Genomic DNA, 11,227 nt, shown 5'->3' with positions numbered 1-11,227 from the left:
CACATTTAGCTATTATCTGTACTGAAGTACTAACCTTTCTCACCTTTGTGCTTCCTTGAAAAGCATGGCAGGAGGCCAGCAAAAGGATGTCTTTAATGATACCAGAGTCTATTGCAAAACTCAAAGACTTTAGAGATTACAGCAGTCATAACTAGTTCCACATACAACGTGTCCCAGAGGAGTGTGAAAAGTGGGGACAATAAAAGAAGCATGCAACACAAACAGTGTTCAGGAAATGCCACAGTAAAGGGATGGGAGTTTGAAGACATAAAAATTTCCCTTCAGAGCAACAGATGACCTGCTTACCCTCAGCAGAGTATGCAGAGTGCTGTATGCAGCCATAGGACATTTCATAACCCCCTCAAATAACCACAATGAATCACACTGAGCTTTATACCTGTGCCTATACTCAGGTTGTCTTTCAGTTTTGTTTTGTACCCCTGTTGTGTGCCAAATACAATATCCTACAAACAATACTCCCTACTCCATAAGGTGCTATGTAGAAAGACTATGAAGTCCCTTGTACTTTGGGCATAGAGCACTGACTGACTAATTAGAACTGCAAAGGAAGGTGGAGGTCACACCCAGGTCTTATCCTCCTCTGGATAAAATTAGCACTGTTCTATGAGGCATCTGTTATAATGGACACTGCAGCAGATATTACACTCTAAACTACCCATGGGGGCACCTTCTTCCTCATCCATCACTAGCAGAGTTGACTGAACCCCGAGGAAACAGTATGCTGCTTTTTTGCAGCTGGAGTGAAAGGATCACATCTGCAGGGAGCAGTTCTCCCTGAATCAGAAAATGCCCCTTTACACATGCCAGCAGGAAGATCATCTCACAATCCTCCTTTCTGAAGTGTTTAAGGTTATCAACCTGCTCTGTAATACCTGAACAATGTTCTGGCTTTTCATCTGTAACTGTTACAAGGTGCTATTCATCACTAGAGGTTAGTAGCTGGAATTTGAAATCACTGATAAGAAAACAAAAAAATAATTCTGAAAGAAACCCAAACAAACAAGCCAAAAACCCAAGCAGACTCCAGTTTTGTTCCCTGCTCTCTGAAAGAGGTTAATCACAGTGAGACTTGTCTGCAACACAAGCCAAAATTTTTTACAGATGTGAGTTAACCTTACTCACCTTCCTCAGCAATGGACTAATTCAGATTGTTATAATTCTGGAGCATTTATGATGCTATCCCTCACTGCTGGCATTTTCTGAAAAGGTTCAATGCCACGGCACAGTCTTTGTCTTCCTAGCGGTACACACAGCGTTGCGCTGAATGATATTCAAGTCAAGTACTTAATACAAAGCTTCTCCAGAGGTGCTGAGTGTGAGATGCTGTACTAATTTCAGAGAAAGCCAAGGGACACAGATATTTTCTCCACCACTGCCCTTTCAGAGTGATAAAAATGAACCAAAGTTAATTTCCAAAAGTGTAATGAAAAAATGGTATCAGCGAGCCTGTGGTTTACAGTGACAGTACTGTGATGCCTAATTACACTTACTGATAATTTCCAGAGGCTGCAATCTCTGAAAACATACACACGAGCAAACACATATACTCAAAAAGGAAAATATTGCATGTTTAGTAGGTTATCAAAGGAAGTTTGCTATGGGGTTTATTCACAAGGTCTCATCTTTGCATCTGAAGTCACTCTGCTAAAAAGTGGAGTTACTGCAAAACAAACATTAACTCCTCCATGACCACATAGGTCTTAGAAGGAAGCTGCCTGCACTGCTCCCAGATGCTTGCCCTTGCGACCAATGCTGTCCCAGACCACTATGTCCCCCTCCCACCTTGCCTTCCCTACTGGATCTCTCAGATCCTCTCCCTTCTTCCAGGGCTGGACAAAAAGCATGTGTAACCCATTAACCATGGGTGTAACTGTGATAGGTGGTGTGCAGGTAGGAGACCCATCTGAAAATATAAACAAACAGAAATGGAGCAAGGGAGGAAGCCAAAACTCAGTAAAGGATATAGCACTGACACTTCTCCAGCTGATGAACTAGGACAGCAAGACAGGCAGAGAGTGGCTGCAGAGGACAACCGAGATAAAACTAGCATTTATCCTACCCATCTACTCTCAAACTTGCACCGGCATGAGACATCCCCACTTATCAAGACTCAGAAAAAAAGTCTGAGGCTGAAGTTCTGAAGCCTGTTTATGTAAATAAAACTGATTTTGGATCAACCTCTCATTTTAAAAAGCACCAGTCACTGTTCTCACAACTCAGTTTTCAGTATCAACTATTCAGGTCCCTTGTGGCTCTCAACAGAAATCTGCGTCAGGTTCACTTTTGGCAGTTCTGAAGATCAGTAGGCTCATTTATTTAAGAACTTAAATATTGACTCAGATCTGAGCAAATGCTGAGTCCATCAGCAGTGACAATTCTTGTACTGAATATAAAGCATTTTTTACTCTGTGTCATACAGAATTTAACAGACATAACACATAGATTATAAAACATCTTAGCTGTCTACTCTGTTACTGCTTCTTCTTAAAATACTGACCACATCATGGTCAGTGTGGGTACTAACAAAAACAGATAGAAATTTCAGTCCTGCATAAAACTTCAGTCTTGATTAATGTTATTGATAATGATCATGTTATACAATTATCTTGACAGAAGCATGATGAGTATCAGATCTTTCATTTTTTAGGATCTGGAATGTGTCCAACCAGTGCTTTTTTCCCCCACACCCGCACAGGACTCTTTAAATGTGAAAAAATGAATGAAATGATCGTTTTAATCAAAGCCCCACAAGTGGTGTTGGAAACCACAAGTGCTTCAGAAGCAGTTGTAATTGAGTTAATACAATTTATGATACAGAAAATGTTGTTCCATCCCATATTCCTACTGCATGAGGGTTTTTCATTCACAGCATTAGCTGCTATTCCTTCAGCTGTTCTAAGACAGTGACTCTCATAACTGAGTTTTACAAAGAATACAAACTTCTGCTAACCAGCTGCTGAATACTCATATAATATCATATAAAATATCAGTATCAGCTGTCATTCCATATAAAAGGAGACATTCCTCAAAAGTTCCCAAAAAGTAGTGTCCTGGTTTCTGGTGAAAAAACATGAAAATCACAAAGAATTCAGGCTTTACACATCATATACACTATATGTTAAGCACTTACTGCTTTAAGGTTTAAATGAGATATATAACAAAAAATATACCTGCATATATGAATATAATTTAAATTTAATATATATATTTATATAAAATTATATATACAATATATAATATAATATAATATAATATAATATAATATAATATAATATAATATAATATAATATAATATAATATAATATAATATAATATAATATAATATTATATAATATAATATAATATAATATAATATAATATAGTATAATATAGTATAATATAATATAATAAATATAATATCTATTTCATATATACATATATAAAATTTAAGTCCTGAAGCAATACTTTTTTTCTTGGTTTTCACTTTCAAATGTTGTTCCATTACTCAATTTTGCTAAATTAATCCTAACAATCCACTCTTACAAACACAAAATGCTGCCATTTCACCCAAAGTCTTGATCAATTTTCATTACAAAATGGAATCTAAAACCAGAATTCATCCACCACCAGACTCATCTTCATCATGAGACTCAAGAAAAGCTTTGCTTTGCTATGCTGAGCATTCAGCTTTTCCTAAGATGTATTGTCTTAATCTACCCTATAACTCACCTGATGAGTTCTAAGTTAGTAAGACAGAGTGACTTGACTGCTTGCAAGCAAGCATTTACCACATTGTATTTATGAAGTAAGATATTCAGTGATATGTTCAATTTAAAAGCTTTTTTTTTTTTTAAATCTGTCCTAATCTGATTTATCTTCTTTGAATATGATATCACAAAACTGTACAGGCTTTGAAAGCAAACAAAGGAGATTAACTCACCTTTTTTGATACCTACAAGAACTGACTGAACTCTGATTATTCTGATTATATACACAACCTCAAAAAGCATTAACCTTCAACCTTATAACATGTTTTATCACTATTTGTATTATCTTGAGACCTGAGTTTTCCATGCCCACATTATATCAGTGGGTTGTCATCATCTTCTGATGAGGATGCCCAGTGCTGCTTCTTTGTCATTTTCAATTAACAAAAATCTTGTGCTATAAAACAGAAGTTCATTCTTTATAAGCTTTTAACAAATGCTATTACACTTCATCCTAATGTCTTTGCTTCATTCCTCAAAGATTTTTGTTGTTTCAAGGGAAGGAGGGAAGGAAGGAGGAAAGGAAGAAGGGAAGGAGAATCCATATTATCTTTTGTGTAGTTGTTTTTTGTTTCTTTGGTTGCTCTTTGCACTGGAGTGCAAAGGACAGAATGAGTGGAGATGATAAATAAAACTCTTTTAAAAAAACATTATTAAGTTGCATATGTCCCTAATAAAATAAAGATATCTTCATGCTAATTTCAGTAAAGTCTGAATTTCTAGAATGAGAAATGTTTTTACCAATTCATGAATGAAAACCAACAACATCTGTGTGCTGTATTTAGCTTCAGAATAGGGCACAGAATTACATTGCATCTGTTTGTAGTTTCCTACATCTCCACCATGACAGAGAACCCTTCTGAGGATCTATGAACTTCTTACATCATTGATTACAAATAACATGCATTTAGTTTCTGTAGATTCTTTTCTTCTTTGAGGCTGGAACCACCATTTGCCAGGCTTTTCACATCTCAGGGTAGCTGGCCAAAAGTTTTTAAAATTTGGTGGCTCCCTATGCTTTTATCATCTGGAATTTAGATTATTTGAACAGATGTGACTTGACACTCTAACACTTCCTGGAAGCCACAGCAACTGTTTGGTGGTGCACACTTGACAAAGTGACTTTCGTCATGTGCCACTGTGTTCTGACTGAGCAGAGCTTTGATCTGCTCATAAATGCAGTTTGAAATAGGTTGGTTCTCCTTCAGAAAATCTTGTGAGATTAGCCGTCTCAGAAAATTGCTCTCTGCAGGCTTTAACAGAAGAGCAGAGATCAAGTGAAGCACTTTCATGCATGGGCTACAACTCATACCTAGTCTGTGGTCACCGGAGACTAACTGCTGTTGAAATTAAAGCAAGTTGGGAATGTTAAGGGAAGCATCAGGTAAGCTATTTCAGAGAAACATATTGCACATGTCCCACTACACTTTCCAACAACATAAGATTGTGGGCTTATAGTAGATATACCACAAACCACTACCTGGTAAAATCCCCATGCTCAGTTAATCACACTTTGTCTACAGTCTATGTGGGCAGTACAGGCTTCCTGAAGCAGGCATGATGATGAAGTTGTTCTGAAAAGGAGGTCAGGCTCCAACAGTCTGTCAAGTTTGTTCACTACAAGTACTTCCGAAGTATTTCTATAATAGAAGCACTATTATAAGCTTATTATAATAGAAGCATTATTATAAGCTATTATAATAGAAGCACCTTAAAGAAAACAATCTTTAAGGCTGCCCAAGACCTAAACTTTATTGCTTTATTCTTAAAAAAAATGGAGATACAATTCTGAAAACACCGTCAGCATCCAGTTATGTGCAAGTGAGGCTTATGGCATGTGGACAAGCTGTATGTAGGTGTTTATGTCAGGTGAGTAAGGCATATTGACTTAAACTCACTAAGCTTGAACTCAATGCTCAGTCAGTGTGATTATTCTCCTTCCAGATCTGTATTAGGTTCAGTGAGAATGCTGCCCCTGAGAGATTAATTCCAAGCTAGAAGGACAACATTGCTTGAGTTTTTCCCTTCAGCTGGACTATTTGAACTACTCATTTTCCTGGGAGATGAAGGTTAGGTGTGGGAAACCTCATAATTTCCAATGGACTACAACATGACTTTCCAACAACCCTTCACTCCGGGCCACAGTGGAGCCACACTGCTCCTTCAAAGTTGTTTTTAAAGCAGTACAGTACAGTTACCCTAAGGCTTTACAAATTAATTCACAAGGATTTTTGCAAAGCAGCAGTGCATTAAACCATGTTAGAGTTGGTTGTAAGAGAAAGTTTTTAAGCTATGTTGATAATTTCCTTCCTTTATTTAAAATCCTGTTTACAATCTAAGTCACCTGGAATGGGTGAAATTAGAGAACGCTGCATGGGGAATGTGTTCTTTCATAAGCTGATCTGTTTTGCCTCAAAAAAAAGCTTAAATGCTAATCAGGGACTGCATGTTATCAGCCTCAAAAGAGTTACAGCTTTCATGGTCTAGTTGTGCACTTTTCAAAATAATTTCTGCAATTTATGCAGCACGTCATGCTTTTTTAAATAGGAAGTTGATCCCACCTCTCTTTACAAAGTAATTAGACAATGTGTTCACCATTTGGAATCAGATTTACATGAGGAGATTTTTTTATTATTTCTTTGATAAAGAAAAATGTTTCTTTGCTGCTTGAGGTGAGAGATATGGGTAACTGGCATGACTCAGCAATAGGCTATCCTGTTACTTAACCTTAGATGCATTTACAATTTTAAAGTACTAAAAAATCAGCAATGTTTTTCCCTCCCCACCCTAGCTAGCAACATTATATTAATTATATTATATTGTATTATATTATATTATTAATATATTATATTATTTATAGACATGTCCTCCCCTTTGTCAGTATAAATGGATTTATAAAGAGTTATATATTGACAGGAATAATTTCTTGATAGCAGAATTAGTTCTGCAAGCTTCTGTGAATCACTGACAGCGAGCAACATACTCAATATAAAAAGTTCTCAGATCTAGTGCCAAGATTTTCCCAAAATTTCATAGCTTTTCTGAGCATATTGTGTTTTATTATCTGGTTGTGAATGGCTGTTAACATTAGCAAAACTGCTGAGTGACAATTTCAAGGCCATAAAATTTTAGCTGTCCCTACTGTATGTAGGTCTGGCAGCTGTAATTCATGACAAGAAGTTTAACTTCTCTTTCAGAAATAAAGCACAGCAGTGAAGATCCTATCGTTTTATATCTCTGGACTGTCAGGTAAAGCTTATATATCTTACAGTGCTTATCAAAAGGCAGCCTTCTGAGAAATAAAGCTGACAATTAAGTGCGTCTGAAAATTAGATGAATGTAAATTCCAGAGTCACTGTCGGTATACTCATTACAATCCAATGACTGAAAGCTGGTTTCTGTGTGAGTATGAAAATGCTCATATCAGGCCTAGGGGTGTTAGTAGACCATAACAAGTAAATATTTTATACTAATTAAAGAATGAGGAGTTAAAGTCTCCATCTGTTGAGACCATGTACTGCACACAACCTGGAACTTGCCCCAGCACAAGGTCAGTGGAGACAGATGAGCAGTTTGGCAAGAGTTTGGATTCAAACTCTTTGTTTCTCCCCAGTAAATTTCACCTTCAATGAAACATTTGTGAGTGTTCATATCCCACCTCTGCTAAGATCCTAGCCCAAGTGTAAGGAAGTAGGAGTGGTGCAGTTATAACTCACAGGCACACAGGTTTTGTAATCTTCAATAATGGCATTAACACAAGTAAAATGACAACAATTCACAGAATCACAGAATGCCTTGGGCTGGAAATCACCTTAAAGACAATCTAGTCCAATCCGCTTCTGGCAGCTACAGACAGGCATCCTCTGACCTATTAAATCATGCTTCCCATTCCATTTTTTTCCAAACTTGAAACAACTATATCAAGTATCTAGTCTAAGCAGATTCAATAAAGAAGGTTTGAATAGAGTTTCTGGAGCTCAGGCAAGAAAGCATCTTCCACATCACAAAAATAAGGATTGATTTTGAATGGAGAAATAATAGTTTACCCTTCTGAAAGAAAGACCATTTAGTGTTTGAATACTAAAATGTTGCTCTCAACATGGGTTTTGTTTTGTCTTTTCCATCACAAATTCCGTCCTTTAGAGGTTTTAATTATTTGAGTTTGACAGCATTCCCAATTACCTGATCTTATCTTCACTTTACCCCCTGAGAACTAAGGCCCAAATAAGTTAAACCCAAAACTATCAGAAGCATTCACTAATGCGGGACACTTAATTTAACAGCATTAAGCCATCATCCTCCTGAACACTTAGCATTTCCCAGGACCCTGTATGTTCAAAGCACAACTTAAAGTGATTTCAGCCACAGTTGTATGCTCAAGGCTTCCACAGATCTGTTCCTGGATATTTCATGCTGAGCACACAGAAATATAAAACTAACTCACAGTTAGTGGCCAACTGTGAAAGAGCTGACTTTTTGCTCTTGGCTCTGTTTGAATTTGCTTTGCTTTTAAAAAGGACTAAACCAGACCATCATGCACTACACAAACCTGATTCATTTTTAAAGCACAGTTAATCTTGTGGGCTAACTACTAGTAGAAAGAAGGACTGTGGGAAGGCAAGAAGTATTAGCGTGGTTTGGATTTGCTTGTCTATTTGATTTAGAGGGATAAGGAGATCTGTGCAAAAGCAAAGGGCTCAAAAATGTCAGCAGAATTTTGGCAGTGAGGTGAAGAGTAAGGTATGAAAAGGAAGGAGTGTGGGGGAGTATGGGTAAGCTCTCTAACATCTCTCACAAACCTTCAATCCCCCATTCCAGAAGGTCTGATCTTTGATGGTGTCTTGTCCCCAAAGACTGACTTAGCTGCCTATGTTCTCCAGGTTAATTCTGCCCCCACAGACCCCACAGGAGTGACCCCACAGCAGAGGGCCAGGACAGACCGTTCCACAGGATGTGAAAGAGAATGTGGGAAGAAACAACAAATGCCACTGGGGGAGCCATCTCCCTTTTCCCCAAAACACACAGCACTGCTTTATGCTCCCTTAGCAGCAATAGCAGCAAGCCTGGTTGTGTGTGAAGCTGTGTGGGCAAGAGGCAGCCTGGCTGCTCAGCAGCAAGTGTTGCTACGACAGATAGCAAGGCCCAAGCTGCTTTGAAGAAGAGACAGAAATCATATAGTCAACAAAGCTAAAGACCCTTCATAGGGTCCCAATATAGCCTCTCCAAGAGACATTTCATTTTAATTTTTCCACTATAGATAACCACGAACTTTGCACCAGATACTGACCTTGTCTCCTGATGCATTTCCAGAATTGAAGGCAGGTGAGTAAAAGTCCCTAAAAGGGCCTTTCAGACACTTCCTCATTCCCAGCCAATTGATTTTGCAGTGAAACATACTTTTTAATGTAAATTATTTTGTATGCATAGACACCAAATACATCTAACAAATATTAGAAATCTCACAAAGCCTTGAGGAACGTCATTATCCCAAAGTCTGAGGAAATAAATGGACAGCCAATCCTCTCCGCAGGATCTTTCCATCCATCTCTGACTAATATTCAGAAAAATCTGTAATACCTTCACTCTGTAAAACCCTTCACTCTGGTTTCAAACTAATAACACTTGCATACTAAAGACTCCCATTAAATTTAGCAGTTTTCTTGATCCTGTAAAGTGCACAGGAAAGGAGTATAACAAAAGAAGGATTACTTTCTCCTTTTTTCTATACTTTGTAGTGAAGGTTACGCCATATGTCACAAATACTCAATAAACCTGATAGGTAATGTCCCCTCCCTGCAAAAAAAGAAGACACTTTAGAAGACACAAATTTATTTAAATCTATTGATTCAGCTATATTTTCTCTTAGTTTTGAGAAAAGCAGGACTGTCTAAAACATGAACAGACCATTAAGGAGATGGTACTGCATGAGTCCACATGCCCAATTCCTTTATCATGTTTCCACTGTTACTGTACATCTCTAGTTATTATCTTTTTCTATAGAGTTCTCTACTGTGATGTTTGTTACTAATTTCATATGCAGCAGAGCTTGGTAGCTTTCCATATGCTGTGCTCTGTCAGGAGGCATTTGGGACCAGAAGATGCTATTGGAGCTTAAGCTCGTTAAACTGCCCATGACATGAATGAGAGCTGCTTGCAAAGATGAGAGACACAGGGTGACCTCAATGAATGCAAAATAAAACAACTTTAAAAGAAGGTTTTCCTATATAAGAAGCTGCATCATTAACTGACTGTGTAACTTGAAATTGTCTTTGGGGACATATGTATGCATATATGAAAAGAGAAGAATGCTTAATGCATCTAGCCTTGAAACAGTACAAGATCAGGAAATGATTGAACTTTTTTATTTAATTTTTTCCCTTGGAAGAAGTTCTATATTTTTTTAAATTTTTTTTTCAAAAAAGAAAAGGAACATTATGTATTGTAAAAATCCTCTCCCCCTAATATTCACCCACGACAAGTTGAGATAACAAGAGGAAAATGTTCTCATTACAACAGCAAATTTTCTTTTCTCTTCCATTTTCAGTCATGCTTCTACATCCCAATTTACATGTCCTCATATTGCCTGTTTTCTCTTTGTTTTAACTCCCCTCTTCTGTCCTTTGAATAATTTAGAGATGGTTACCAAATATATATGGTATGATCACACATCTCTTCAAAAAGACTGAATAAAATATCAGTTTTAGATGCACAGTTCTGCCAATTAGGAACCATTTTTTCTTTTTCAGATAAAAGTCCAGTGTATAATTGTTCCACTACTTCTTGCACAAACTTATTTTACTAAGAATTGCGGTTACTTAACACTTCTCAATTCTTACTGATATTCTCCTTCTGATTATAAATTTTTCTTTATATGTATATTTTTTTTTCTCTCTCTCTCTCTCTCTATATATATATGTATCATATATATATATATATATATATTGTATTTCTTACAAGCCCTTAAATCAGAGCCTTATCTCTTTCAGCACTATAGCAATGATTAATACTCTACTTTTACTGACCATGTAGCTGGACTTTATAACATTAGTATTCATTTTGACCCCTATTTCCAAAGCCTCATTTTCAGACAACTTATCCAAACTTGAACTGAGGCAAAATTTCACTTGCCATTTGTAGCTAGTTTAAGATGATTTCTTTATAAAGCTCCAGTAGAGTTTCCAAATTGCAGACCCATTTCATGTCTCCCTTTTGCTCCTCATAAGTGCCAGTTATCAGTGAGGGCTCTACATAGATTTGTCAAAATCTATGCAAATCTATGCCTCTTGTCAAAATCTATGTCAAAATCTCTGCAAACTCAAGCTCCTTCTCTGCCATTTCAGCCCTGGATTGCTGTGGGCTCCTGTAGGCTTTGCTGAAACAGAAGTTGAGGGAGATGAAATTTGAAACAGAAGTCATTTATTTCCTTATAACCCTCGTGTAGCCTCAGCCTATTACACACT

Source organism: Cyanistes caeruleus, chromosome 2 (genome assembly GCF_971803275.1).
Source record: "Cyanistes caeruleus chromosome 2, bCyaCae1.hap1.1, whole genome shotgun sequence".
NCBI classification, from domain to species: domain Eukaryota; kingdom Metazoa; phylum Chordata; class Aves; order Passeriformes; family Paridae; genus Cyanistes; species Cyanistes caeruleus.
Note: the sequence above shows the minus strand (reverse complement) of the source record.